Source organism: Carcharhinus amblyrhynchos, chromosome 28, assembly GCF_965287045.1.
Source record: "Carcharhinus amblyrhynchos chromosome 28, sCarAmb.v2.hapA, whole genome shotgun sequence".
Classification (NCBI taxonomy): domain Eukaryota; kingdom Metazoa; phylum Chordata; class Chondrichthyes; order Carcharhiniformes; family Carcharhinidae; genus Carcharhinus; species Carcharhinus amblyrhynchos.
In genome coordinates this window covers 30145253-30160473 of record NC_137351.1, presented here as the reverse complement: position 1 = coordinate 30160473, position 15221 = coordinate 30145253, and the positions used below count along the sequence as shown (strand labels likewise).

The window sequence follows — 15221 nt, the reverse complement described above, 5'->3', positions numbered from 1 at the left end:
ATTGCTGAGCAGAGACTGAGAATGGCCTCAGCCAGGATCTTGGGTTCATGTTGCACTGTCTGTGGCCCCCATGACTTGCCTGGGCTTGCAAAATCTCACTAACTGTCCTATTGGCTGGAGACAATACACATCTCTTGAACCTGTGCTTAATCTTCTCTCGACTCACATTGTCTGTAATTTTAAGACATGATTACCTGTAAAGACACGTATTCCAACCATTATTTTGTAAATTGAGTTTGTGTCTTTCTGTGGCGTGTTTGTGAACAGAACTCCCACTTATCTGATGAAGGGGCAGTGCTCCAAAAGCTAGTGGCTTGTGCTACCAAATAAACCTGTTGGAATTTAACTTGGTGTTGTGAGACTTCTTACTGTGTTTACCCCAGTCCAATGCCAGCATCTCCACATCACGGTGTTAGGAGTGGCAGCACTACGGAGGTCCTGAGCTGGCCTGCAAACTACAGGCTGACAGATAGGGGCCACTGCGCATGTGCAGAGGCCTGGAACTGTCAGCCTCCAGCATGAATAGATCCCACCCACGAGCTTTTAATTATATTCATGATTGTGGCTTCTGCATCACACTCAAATCTCCCACAATCTGTGTAAAGTTGCACTGAAAAAACTGACGTGATTTGCACCAGTTTTTCCATGAATTCGACACTTTGAATTTTTTTGGGAGAATTGCGGCCATGAACTGTATGACAATTGTAAAGTTGCAGTGAAGAGGTGCATGTCATTACAGCTTGCTAACTGTTGGCAGTTAGTTGACAGCGGCACAGTGGTTAACACTTCTACCTCACAGCACCAGACACCCAGGTTCGATTCCCGGCTTGGGTCACTGTTTGTGTGATGTTTGCACATTCTCCCTGCGTCTGCATGAGTTTCCTCTGGGTGCTCCGGTTTCCTCCCACCATCTGAAAAATGTGCTGGTTATGTGGATTGGCCATGCTAAATTCTCCCTCAGGCACAGGCGCCGGAGTGTGGACTACGGGATTTTCACAGTAACTTCATTTTATAGTGTTAATGTAAGCCTGCTTGTGACTAATAAATAATCTTTAACTTTAAAAGCTTTGAACACTGAAACTGCGAATCAAATTCTGAGCTGGAAGGAAATCAAATTGGCTACTTCAACGAAGTTATTAGTCAAATGACCATTTCAATCAAACAAGATAAAGCCCAGCCAATTCCTTTCATAGTCTATATTTCAGAATTGACAAGTCCCACTATCAACTTATTGGGATCACTGTGGAGCAGAAGCCAAACTGGATGATCAAATATAATAAAAATAAACACATCTTCATTACTAGTCCACCAACTCCTGCAGCTATCTCTATTACAACACCTCACACACTGCTTCTTATAAGGATTCCATCCAATTCTCCCAGTTTCCCCGTCTCTGTCACATCTGTTCTGATGGTACCACCTTTAAAAATGGTACCGCAGACATGTCAGGCTCAGTCCTTATCCGAGGTTCCCCCACCACTGTGCTTGACAGGGCACTCAATCAGGTTCAATCCATTTCCCACACTTCTGCCCTCACCCCTTCCCTTCGCTCCCATAAAAGGGTCCTCTTGTCCTCACTTTCCGCACCTTCAGCTTCTACATTCAAAAGACCATCCTCTGCCATTTCTGTCAACTCCAGAAGGATGTCACCATGAAAAACATCTTCCCCTCATCCCCATTGTCAGCTTCCGCAGGAAATGTTCCCTCTTCAGGGCGGCACGGTGGTACAGTGGTTAGCACTGCTGCCTCACAGCACCAGGCACCCGGGTTCGATTCCTGGCTTGGGTCACTGTCCATGTGGAGTTTGCACATTTTCCCAGTGTCGGCGTGGGTTTCTTCCAGGTGCTCCGGTTTCCTCCCACAGTCCAAAATGTTCAGGTTGGGTAGATTGGCTATGCTAAATTGCCCCTCAGTGTCAGGCGGACTAGCTAGAATAAATGTATGGGATTACTGGGATAGGACCTGGGTGGGATTGTGGTTGGTAGAGACTTGATGGGCTGAATGGCCTCCTTCTGCATTGTACAAGTCTATGATTCTATGATTCTTTAACACCGTGATCCACTCCTCCATCACATCCAACACCTCAGCACCTTCCCATCCAATTGCAGAAGATGCAATATCTGCCCCTTTACCTCCTCCTCCCTCCTCATCATTCCAAGATCCCAAACACTCTTTCAGGTGAAGCAGCATTTCACTTGCACCTCTTTCAATTTGAGATCTTCTGTATTCGCAGTTCCCAATGTAGTCTCCTCTGCATTGGAGAGACTAAACACAGAATAGTTGATCGCTTTGCAGACCACCTTCACTCAGTCCGCAAGAATGATTCCAACCTTACTGTCACTTGCCATTTCAACACAGAATCTTGCTTTGATGCCCATATGTCCAACCTTGGCTTGCTGCAATGTTTCAATGAAGGCCAATGCTAACTGAAGGAGCAACACCTTATCTTCCAATTAGACATGTTTCAACCTTCAAGACTCAATGTTGACTTCAACAACTTTAGACTGTGACCTTTCCCCTTCATCTTGATCCTGGATATTGCAAAGGTTGTGGACCCTGATAAGATTCCAGCAGTAGTACTGAAGACTTGTACTCCATGTCCACCACCACCCAGAGGGACCTCAGGGTCCTTGTGCATGAGTCGCAAAAACCCAGCTTGCAGGTGCAGCAGGTGGTCAGGAAGGCGAATGGGATGCTGGCCTTCATAGCGAGGGGGATTGAATATAAAAGTAGGGAGGTCTTACTGCAGCTGTATAGGGCATTGGTGAGGCCGCAGCTGGAGTACTGTGTGCAGTTTTGGGCGCCGCACCTGCGCAAAGATATTTTGGCCTTGGAGGGAGTGCAGAGGAGGTTTACTAGGCTGATACCAGAGTTGAGGGGGTTGAGCTATGAGGAGAGGCTGAATAAACTAGGCTTGTACTCGTTAGAGTTTAGAAGAATGAGGGGAGATCTCATTGAGACATATAAGATGATGAATGGGATGGATAGGATAGAGGTGGAGAGACTCTTCCCGCTCAAAAAAGACAGTAGGACTGGGGGCACAGCCTCAAGATAAAGGGGGGGCGGTTTAGAACGGAGTTGAGGAGGAACTTCTTCACTCAAAGGGTGGTGAATCTCTGGAATTCTCTGCCCGTTGAAGTGGTGGAGGCTGCCTCGCTAAATATTTTTAAGACGCGGGTTGATGGGTTTTTGATAAGAGAGGGGATTAAGGGTTATGGGGAGAGGGCGGGAAGGTGGAACTGAGCCGCGACGGATCAGCCATGATCTTATTGAATGGCGGGGCAGGCTCGAAGGGCTAGATGGCCTACTCCTGCTCCTATTTCTTATGTTCTTATGTTCAGTACAGCTACAACATTAGTATCTACCCAGCAATGCAGAAAACTGCCCTGGCATGTCCTGTACCCAAAAAGCAGAACAAATCCGTTCCAGGCAATTACTGCCCCATCAGTCAACTCTTAGTCTTCAGTTAAGTGATGGAAGGGATCATCAACAGTGCCATCAAGTGGCACTTATCCAGCAATAATTTTGCTACCTGATGCACAGTTTGGGTTCTGCCAGGACTACTCAGCCACTGATGTCATTACAGCCTTAGTCCAAACATGGACAATAGAGCTGAACTCAAGATGAGAGTTCAGACGTGACCTCCCTTGACATCAAGGCAGCATTTGAATGAGTATAGTACCAGGGACCCCTAGCACAACTGGAGTCAATGGGAATTGGGGGGAAATGTTTCCAGTGATTTCAGTCATACCTAGCACGAAGGAAGATTATTGAATCATATCAGTCCTAGGTCAACATTGCAGGAATTTCTCAGAATAAAGTAGTTAAAAGGTCAAGTCTTCTTTAAATGGTTCATCAATGATCTTCCCTCCACCATATTCTGGGCCTGATTATCTATCTAAACTCATCTGAGTCCAATTTTAACTCTGTGTAAGTGAATGAGTTCTGAGCAAGTTTAAATCAAGTCAGAAGTAGGGATGTTTACTGATGATTGCACAATGTTCGGCACTGTGACTCCTCAGATAATGAAGTAGTCCATTTCTATATGCAGCAAGTCTTGAACAACATGCCTAGATTGATGAGTGGCTGGTAATTTATGCTGCACAAGTGACAGGCAATGATCATCTCCATCAAGAAGAAGTCTAACCATTCGCCCTTGACATTCAATGGCATTGCCATCATTAAATTTCTAGTATTGGTATTGCTGATATCTGCCACTGTAAACTACTGGCTAATGATATGAATTAAGCATATAATGTTTTTAAACATGTGGGATCTAATTTCAGTTGACAAAGTGTATGTGGGCCATGCTACAGGATTGCAATTTTCACCATGGTTCATGTTGAACTACCAATGAAGTACAATGGTACTATCAGGTAGAATGTTTATAAATGGCAACTATGAGATGCAAGAGGTAAATAAGTTACTCTAAAAACAAAGTGGTTTAATTTTTCATTTTTTAAATTTAGAATCTTAGCTCTTGTTGATATTTTTGAATGTGTGTGTGCGTGTGTGTGTGTATTGTGAGAGAGAGAGAGTGAGCGAGAACTGCACACATCATGAGCATTGTAGTTTCACGTCTTTCTGTGAAACAATACCCACAAGACATCACAACAACCAACATCATATGACTCTGGTGAAAAGCTTGTAAACAACAACAAAAAAGATATCGTTTTGTTGGGCTTCAAAGAGTTTAAACAATCAAAACTGAAATGAGGAACTGGACAGAAGTGTTTGAGATACGTGGACTTGATTTTAATTTGCTCAGAACTCATTCACTTACACAGAGTTAAAATTGGGCCCAGATGAGTTTAGATAGATAACATGGTAAATGACCACCAAATCAATGGAGATTAGAGGAAGGTAAAACCCCACAATCACAGTATTACAGCAACAGCAACCTTTTGAGAACTACAACTTTACCATGTAGGGGATGAAAGGATGCTTTATAATCTGGGAAATAGCTGCAAAAATGCTGAAAGAGGGAGGAATAAACAAAGAAATAGAGCCTTGATCAGACCACACTGCACACACAATATATAGTCCTGGTCTCCATGTTACAGAAAGCTTATAGAAGCACTGAAGAAAGCAGAATACAGATCTGTGAGGATGTTACCAGAACCGAGATACTGCAGCCAACAGGAAATCTGAACAGACTAGCGGTTTCCTCTAAAAACAAAAAAGACGAGGGGACCTGGTCGAGGCCTTTGGAGTTATGATGAGATTTGATAGGGTCAATGAATGAAAGATGATTCCGCTTGTGGAGAGTCCAAAAACAGGGGCCGCAAATATAATTTTATTCACCAATAAATCCAATCCAATAAATCTGGGTGGCACAGTGGTTAGCACTGCTGCCTTACAGCTCCAGGGACCCGGGTTCGATTGCTGGCTTGGGTCACTGTCTGCGTGGAGTTCGCACATTCTCCCCTTGTCTATGTTGGTTTCCTCCCACAGTCCAAAGATGTGCAGGTTAGGTGGATTGGCCATGTTAAATTGCCCCTTACTGTCAGCGGGACTAGCTAGGGTAAACGCATGGGGTTATGGGGATAGAGCTTGGGTGGGATTGTGGTCGGTACAGACTCGATGGCCTCAATGGCCTCCTTCTGCACTGTAGGATTCTGTGATTCTATGAATAAGGAATTTGGGAGAAATCTCTTTCCTCAAACTTGGAGTAGCTGGCGTGAATGATATAGTCACTTCCAAGTGGAATCTAGATAAGAACATGAGGAAGAAAGACATAAGGTCGTTTATCTCCCAATTTGGAGTAATTCCAACACATGAGGACCAAAATTAAGGCTTATGGGGCCACAAATGTGCATTCCTGAGGTTTTCCATCACCATCATTTTCATTTCATTGGGATCCCTGGCAGATTGTAACCAGGTGTTTACTTAAAGAGATGTCAGATTCACAATTAAAATCTCTGGTGGAAATTCAAAGTTTTCTGCTTTTGGTATTTTCATGTAGGAAGATGGGTTATTGAAGAGTGTGGGAATCCCACCCAATAAGTAAGTGAACTTACTTTTGGAAAAGCCTGCTGAGGACTTTGGAAGCTTTTTTTACAGTCAAGTTTCAAAGCCGTTGCCTATGTTCTTCCTATCCCTTATGTCCCTTCCATTTCCTTCAATTCCCTTTGATCCAGCATGCCAGAAGCCCTTCCATATTCTTTCCATTATGTCCTTTTCATGTCCTCGCTCCCCCCCCCCACAACTCTCCCAGTATCCTCTATGTAAATAACCAATGAGTCATTGGCAAGTCTTTAAAATGACCTTGAATATAAGTAGAGGCTTTGAAAATCTCATTTGAAGAAGAATACCCACTAACCACTTTTAAAAGTGTCAATCAGTGACAGCCATTCATAGTATCAATGTCAAAGTCTTTCATCTACTTCACTCCTCTTTATCTTGTGTAACAAACACACAGGCGATATCAAAGAATCCAAGAAAGAATCACATCAAAGAAAGAATAACTTACCACAAGCTAATAATAATACTAGTCAAACAAAGCTTCCATTCCCCTGCATACTATGTTAGTATTGCCTGGTGAGTGGAGTAAATTAGCCATTCTTGGAGCTCAGCCAAACATTCACCTGCCAACTGTATCCACAGAAAGAGAACAGATGGCCAAACATTTGTTCTTCCAGATGGCCTCATTATGAGGGGTAGGTGGCCTGAAAACTATGTATAGGACTGAACCAATGTCCCAGAGTACCAAGGTTGCTTTCTAACCAGCCTGTGTTGGCATCCACCCACATACGTCATTACTTTGGAGGCAGCAGACCTGAACCTTGCTCACCCACATCTCACAGAGACAACAATTCTGTGGGAGTGGGACAGGTACAGGATTGCAAAATCAGGAAGCAGCCCGACATTTCGAAACAAAGGTTAAGATCTAGCCCATTGGGTTAGATGAGGTACTGTGGGAGTGGGCGGTCGGGGAGCGGGGCGGGGGGTTGCATGATAGCTGGAGCATAAGCACCAACATAGGTACTAAATAAATTGTATATAATTGTAAACTAATTTCTTGCATCTTGGCCAAATGCAGTAAGCATACTGTGGACACAGATCAAAAAATATATTTTTCAGTGCAATGTTAATGATGTAACTTTGATGCCACAATAGTCCTGGGAAATAAGCAATACCTAGCAATGTAAATATAAATGTTTTAATTTGGTTGCAAAGCACTTGAAGGCATCCTGAATTCATGAAAGGAACTGTATAAATGCAATTTTTTGGGACGGTATTTTCTGGTCCCACCAGCAACAGAAATTTTCGTGCGTGGAACAGAAAATTTGACGACCATCAAAGGACTGTTGACTTAAGCTTGGGAGTAGGACCGGAAAATCCTGACCTTTCTTTAAGCTCGCAGTAGTGGAAAAGGAATAAGAGCAAAATTATTGAACAAATTTTGTAAGACAGTAAGTAAGTGGTGCTGCAATTATTATATCTGTTGTCCCTGTATCTTTGGCACCAGTGAGATCTATATTTTATCTTGTCAGTTATGTGATATATTGTTTCAGTAAATTAACTGCATTGTTGTGAGGAACAAACTGTTCTTGCAATGAACTGTAGAAAATATTAGAAACCTTGTTCCAGCCCTGAATTACCCAGCCGAATATATATTTTTGTTGAAGGAAGTTTTAAAGTCAGTCTTAACCTCTTTTGGTTTGTGTTCATCAGTTGTTAAAAACAGAATAATAGATATCAGGGATCGAATTAGAAGGTCGTAATTTTATCGCCATATTCAGATATCCTCATGAAGCTTCAGAGAAATGCTCAGAAGGTTTTTGAATGTAATATGAAGCCAAAGGTAGAATTACCACCAGCAATTCATTTCCAGTATAGTATATGCAACATTTACTCATTTTCCTCAGATATATTGTTAACAGTTACTAGATGTGATATTGTTAGGAATATTGGTGATTATTAACACTGTCAACAGATGGATTTGGCATTTTTTCAGTATAGGTCTAAGTGTCCTAATAACTGATTAATTCAGCCTGAGATGTTTGATGACCTGATGCCATATTATTGATGATGAATATTAATAAGCAGTACCTAGCACAATGCAAAATGTAAAAACAAACTCACTGGTATCCTGTTCATTTAATTTACAATAATATTAAAACTCAATGAAAAATTCATTATTGAGCTATTTACATGAGAATCAGAGGAGCATTGAGGGTTGAGATTGGCAGTCCCCAGTAAATATTCCAATGTTTATTCAAGTAATTTGATACAGCATTGAGCACTAGCAGAAATAATGGAGATATAACACCACTCCTGACATGATGAAATTTGTTCTCTCCAACTGTCCCTCAATAATCTCAACATCTGACATGTACCATTTAGAGGCAGTATGTAGGATACTTTATTCCAGTGCATCATACTTGCAATAAGATACTTTCTGGAAGATTTTAGTCAATATCATCTGGGTATAAAGCATCACATGGACAGAGCACAAGAAGGAACGTCACTCATGGAGCATTACATGCTCAACAGAGCCCAACCAGTTTCCTTCCACTTAATTTTTTTTTAAAGTGAAGCAGTCTCTGAAATGGGCATCAAATTACCACCGCTTAGTTTTCATCTCTGTTTCATCTAGGTGGCTGAGACAGAAATCAATTTTCATTTCACCAGAGTGTGGCGACCACTGTATATATAATAATTCATTTTGAATTATAACAGCACAAATCATTTTCAATTCTAGCTATTAACATGATTATTCTAACTCTGGACATCTTTACAATACTTAAAATAGTAGGAACTGGTTAATTTCAAAATATTGTAAATTGGATTTGATTAGATTCCATGGTTCACATAACATTCATGTATTTCCCAACTTCTGATTTTGATGATTGTATCATCTCAGCCCCACAATGTGCACTTCATATGAGAGAGTATATGTGTTGATGCCCCTGTATAGATTTCCAATCACATGCACATTATAATAGAGCTGCAGAAATGCCCACGCTTTATCATCTTCTTTATTAAAAAGTAAATTATCTAGCCAAGCATAAATATTACACATTAACTTCTCTGGTCCAGAGATCTAAGGGTGATTTTACCAAAAAATTCTAAGTGCTGAATGAGCACGAAAAACCAGAAAGTTTCACATCCACAGGGCCACAAATGGAATTTTATGGCACTCAGTGCTCAAAATAATGCACAGTCTGATTCCTACCAGAAGGGCGAGGGGGAAGGCCCTAGGTTGCTGGAAAGCCAGCAGATCACACTAGAGGGTGCAACTGTGCACGCACAGATCACTCTTTTCTGTTGCACAAAACAGAAAGACCTGTCAGTCACCTCATCCCTCCGGATATTGACCAGCTCACGCCCCATTCCCCTCCCTCCCAGATATTGCCCCCTACCCACATTGGCCTATCGCAACTCCCCGCTGGCCCAGTCGATCATGCCCCTATCCTCAGCCCAGTCGAATGTCCTACCCCATACCCCGGCCGGTCCCAACCCAGCTGGTCAGAGTGCACAGCACTCCCCCTTCCCCTCCCCTTATGCCCTCAGATCCTTCCATTGTGGCACTGCCCAGTGCTTGGTGGGCAGAGCCAGGCTGGCAGTGTCAAAGTGCCAGGTTGGCACTGCCAGGAAGGCACTGCTCAAGGAACACTGCCACTCCTGCCCCTGACCTCCTGGGGGGCCTCAATAGCCTCCAGTTTTACAGGAAAGGCTATCACATCAAGTCCCCTTTGATGGGGGCAACACATTATTGTCCAGGCTCACATGCCTAAGAGGCCTCACTAATGAAGGTCCCCACTGGCGAGGCCACTAAGGCAAATGAGCCTGAACAATTCCGTCCTGGGCTCACTAATAATAGTTAAATCAGCATTAATATTGCTTTAAATATTTCCTTGGTGCGAGGCTGATCACGCTGGAATTTCCGGCGAGAGATGGAAAACTGGACATGAACCTGATTTTTTTTGGCTCTTGCGGGACCTTTCTGGCTTGTTCCATCCATTGACCAACATGACAAGACAATAAGATCACCATCCCTATTGTTTGGGAACACCAATTCAACAGTTGTCCAGAAACTGAGCAGACCCATAAGAACATAAGAACATAAGAAATAGGAGCAGGAGTAGGCCATCTGGCCCTTCGAGCCTGCCCCGCCATTCAATAAGATCATGGCTGATCTGTCGTGGCTCAGTTCCACTTTCCCGCCCTCTCCCCATAACCCTTAATCCCCTCTCTTATCAAAAACCCATCAACCCGCTTCTTAAAAATATTTAGCGAGGCAGCCTCCACCACTTCAACGGGCAGAGAATTCCAGAGATTCACCACCCTTTGAGTGAAGAAGTTCCTCCTCAACTCCGTTCTGAACCGCCCCCCCTTTATCTTGAGGCTGTGCCCCCTAGTCCTACTGTCTTTTTTGAGCGGGAAGAGTCTTTCCACCTCTATCCTATCCATCCCATTCATCATCTTATACGTCTCAATGAGATCTCCCCTCATTCTTCTAAACTCTAACGAGTACAAGCCTAGTTTATTCAGCCTCTCCTCATAGCTCAACCCCCTCAACTCCGGTATCAGCCTAGTAAACCTCCTCTGCACTCCCTCCAAGGCCAAAATATCCTTGCGCAGGTGCGGCGCCCAAAACTGCACACAGTACTCCAGCTGCGGCCTCACCAATGCCCTATACAGCTGCAGCAAGACCTCCCTACTTTTATATTCAATCCCCCTCGCTATGAAGGCCAGCATCCCATTCGCCTTCCTGACCACCTGCTGCACCTGCAGGCTGGGTTTTTGCGACTCATGCACAAGGACCCCGAGGTCCCTCTGCACCGTCGCCTGCTGCAGTTTTTCGCCACGTAAGTAATAGTCCTTCCTACCATTCTTCCTACCAAAGTGGACCACCTCACACTTGCCAACATTAAATTCCATTTGCCATTTCCTGGCCCATTCGCCCAGCCTATCTAGATCCTTCTGCAGACTCTCCACACCCTCCACACAATTTGCCTTTCCCCCAATCTTGGTGTCATCAGCAAATTTCCAAGCAACTTCATGGAAATATTTTAGCTTTCTTTATTCATTCATGGGAAATGACATCACTGGCTGGCCAGAGTTTATTGCCCATCCCTATTTGTTTTTGGGAAGGTGTGGTGAGCTGCCTTTCTGACACATAAAGCCGTTAGGGAGGGAATTCCAGGATTTTGATCCAGCAACTGTGAAGAAATGGCAATATATTTCCAAGTCAGGATGGTGAGTGGCATCGAGTGGAACTTGTCCTTCTAGATGGAGGGCGTTGTGGGTTTGGAAGGTGCTTTCTAAAGATCTTTCATGAATTTCTTCAGTGCATCTTGTAGATCGTACGCACTGCTGCTGTTGAGCTTCGGTAATGAAGGGATTGAATGTTTGTGGATGTGGTGCCAATCAAGCAGGCTGCTTTGTCCTGGATGGTTTCAAGCTTCCTGAGTGTTGTTGGAGCTGCACCCATCCAGGCAAGTGGAGCGTATTCCATCACACTCCTGACTTGTGCCTTGTAGACAGATTTTGGGGAGTCAGAAGCCACAATATTCCTAGCCTCTAATCTGCTCTTGTAGTCACTGTGTTTATGTGGTGAGTCCGGTTGAGTTTCTGGTCAATGGTAACCCCAAGGATGTTGACAGTGTGTGATTCATTGACCGTAACACCATTGAATGTCAGGGGTGATGATTAGAGTGTCTCTTACTGGTGATGGTCATTGCCTGACAATTGTGTGGTGCGAATGTTCCTTGCCACTTGTCAGGCCAGACCTTGTTACATTTGAACGTGCACTGCTTCAGTATCTGAGGAGTCACGAATGGTGCTGAACATTGTGCAATCATCAGCGAACATCCCCACTTCTGACTTTCTGAGGGAAGGCCATTGATGAAACAGCTGAAGAAGATTGGGCCTAGTACACTACCCTGAGGGAATCCTGCAGAGATGTCCTGGAGCTGAGGTGACGGACCCCTATCTTCCAATGTGCCAGGTCTGACTCCAAACAGCAGAGAGTTTGCCCCCTGATACCCAGTGATTCCAGTTTGTCTAGGACTCCTTGATCCACACTCGGTTGAATGCAGCCTTGATGTCAAGGGCTATCCCTCCCACCTCTAGAATTCAGGTCTTTTGTCCATGTTTGAACCAAGGCTGTAATGAAGTCAGGAGCTGAGTGATCCTGGCGAAACCCAAACTTGGCATCACTGAACAAGTTATTGCTGAGCAGGTGCTGCTTGATTGCACTGTTGATGGCCCCTTCCATCACTTTACTGATGATTGAGAGTAGACTGATGGGATGATAATTCACTGGAATGGATTTGTCCTGCTTTTTGTGTACAGGACACACCTGGGCAATTTTTCGCATTGCTGGGTTGATGCCATCGTTGTACCTGAATTGGAAGAGCTTGGCTAGGGGTGCGGCAAGTTCTGGAGCACAGTTCTTCAGTACTATTCAGTACAGGACTTTGGGAACAGAAGCACGGAAGATATCATAGTTAAATATGCAAGACAATTTTTAGTGCTCCTTTCTAATGTTTTATCACTGTTTTATGCTTCAGGTATTTATATCTATAGTGCTTTCTGGTTCATGTTCAAGGTTAGGCATTCTAACAACTAAAAATGACTTGGCCCCAAGCATTCCAAACGAGAGAGGTTTGCTTCCACATGAGTAAATATATGGCTGCTTTCCTTTTCAAGATGTGGAGATCTGGCGTTTGACTGGGGTAAACACAGTAAGAAGTCTCACAACACCAATTAAAGGTCAGGCCTCTGACCCTGACCTTTGTCAGGGTCAGAGGCCCGAAAGCTAGTGGCTTTTGCTACCAAATAAACCTGTTGGACTTTAACCTGATGTTGTGAGATTTCTTACTTCCTTTTCAAGAGCAAGAATTATCTTCTGTTGTCCAAATAATTAACTACAATGCACGCAACGAGGTATAGTTGGCATATTCATCACAAAGGTTCAAGGAGTTTTAAAACAAAATTATATCCCGTGCACACATAACCAACAGCTCTCAACATCTTTCTGTAAATATCACTCTGTCTACCTCTCTCTACCTACACCTTTCTTGAAACATCTCTCTCTATGAAATAGCTTCTTGAGACCCTTTATTTCATGTCTTAAAAATGTTGAAAGCCAACTTTAGCTAATTGTTGAAAAAAAGCTAATTGGCCTATAACTTGTCAATAATGAAATAAGAATTAGACAATTCTTTTAGCTATTTCTGCACATTGTCTCAGCTTTAAGACAAAGTCTCTTCTCAACTTCCAGAGGTGATCTTACCAGCCGGTAAGATCGCGAGAGAACCGAGGAATCAGGTTCATGCCGGATTTCTCGCCTCTCACAACCTTACCAGAACGGATAGGCAGCTTGTTCAGCCTTGTGCCCAAAAAGGGCGTGCGGCTGAATAAATTATTTAAATAATCTGCAGTCTTTCCACATCCAGTTGTGAATGGTAGTGGATAATTAAACAATTCATTGGAGGAGGAGGCTTCACAAATACCCCACCCTCAATGATGGAGGCTCCCAGCACACAATTGCAAAAGATAAGGCTGAAGCATTTGCAGCAACATTCAGCCAGAAGTGTAAAAGTGGATGATCAAGGGCAACTAGGGACGGGCAATAAATGCTGGCCAGCCAGCTACACCCATGTCCACAAATGAATAAAAAAAAATTCAAATCGTCTTTACATGGAATTAGCAAGCCCAGGACAGTGTCATCTGGGCTCACTTGTCTCTGTGGACTTGCCGGGGAAGTTTCTGTCCAATGAAGATCACATATGGTCCCCATCAAGGGGGATGGCATCGCCTGTAGAACTGGAGGCCATTGAGACCCATCCGGGAGATTGGGGCATCAGGGCTGATGCTCCTTGGACAGTGCCAGCCTGGCATCCTAGCACTGCCAACTGAGCAACTGGCAGTACCCACCAGACACTGAATAGTGCCAAGGGTATGGAGCAATTGCGGTGCAGGCCATGGGATTGGGACAGCTGCACATTCTGCACAGTGATCATTATGGGGTTGGAGGGGGGAATCGCAGCATACTCTGCACAGCAATCAGTGGGGGGAGGGAGGGGGAACAGCTGCACACTCTGCACAGCGATCGATGTGGGGAGGGAAGTGGAGAGGATTGTAATCGTTCCATGCAAGTGAGTCGCAAACCGCGGGGAAGGGGTGCGGGTTTAGGCCATGGAGGCCTGCTGGCTGTAGCAGCAGAGATAATGACACTCTCTGCTGCTGTCAGCACAGAGACCTGCATATGTGCAGTGGGCCCTCTGCTGCTATCAGCTGGCATTCAAGCAATTTAGGCCCCACTCCCCTTGCAGGAGGAAGAGGTTGAGAGTTTTTTTATTGCATAAGATTCAACTGGTAGCCTCGCTGAAAAAAGAATCTGAAACTCTCCCGTTTTCCCACCCATTCCGGACTTAGAATTATTTTGGTAAGATCTCCCCCTATATCTCTTATATTGAGGTAGGCTGAGTGTCGGGGGATGCAGTGGAATATTGGTATCATCACTGGACTAGTAATTCAAGACACTGTGTGATGATCTTGGGACCAAGGTTCAAATCTCACCACAGCTTCTGGGATTAAAAGCCTGATGATGACCATGAAACTATTTTCAGTACAAACCTATCTGATTAATTCTTGTCCTTTAGGGAAGGAAATCTGCCATCCTTACCTGGTCTGGTCTACATGCAACTCCAGACCCACAGCAACGTGGTTGACCCTTAAAATGGCCTAGCAAGTCATCCAGTTCAAGCACAATTATGGAAAGACAATAAATGCGGGCGGAGCCAGTGACACACATCACTTGAATCAATAAAGAAAAAAAATGGTTAACATAGCTATTTGTCATTTAAAGTTGAGATATCTTGAACAGGAGCCTATTAATTCCTTCCAAATGTTAACCAGTCACGTTATCTTTATTCTATCTGAGAAGGACACAAGCTTATAATTCCCAGAGCATTTTAAGGATCAGTATTAATAATCAAGTGTTATTAATGTGTTTATAATTATAAATGCTATAAACTTTTGTGTTCCAAATTACATTTCTAGCCTTTTTAACACATTTATTAATGAATTACTTATACTTTAATTGTCACAATTAAGGCTGTCAACTAATCTGGCTGGTTTCCAATTCTGCTGGTTTCGTTTTTATTAAAATGGCTTCTAACAATTTTAGAACAAAATGCTTAAAAATATATTAATTTAAACTACAAAATGATGGACTAAAATTAATGATTTTAAAAGTACCA

General features: G+C 43.6%; 1 protein-coding gene across 1 annotated transcript in view; it reads left to right on the top strand.

Moving 5' to 3' along the window:
• The window catches only part of saxo2 (stabilizer of axonemal microtubules 2), a 45229-nt gene that overhangs the window by 9452 nt on the left and 20556 nt on the right, over nt 1-15221 (top strand). The window lies entirely within an intron of this gene.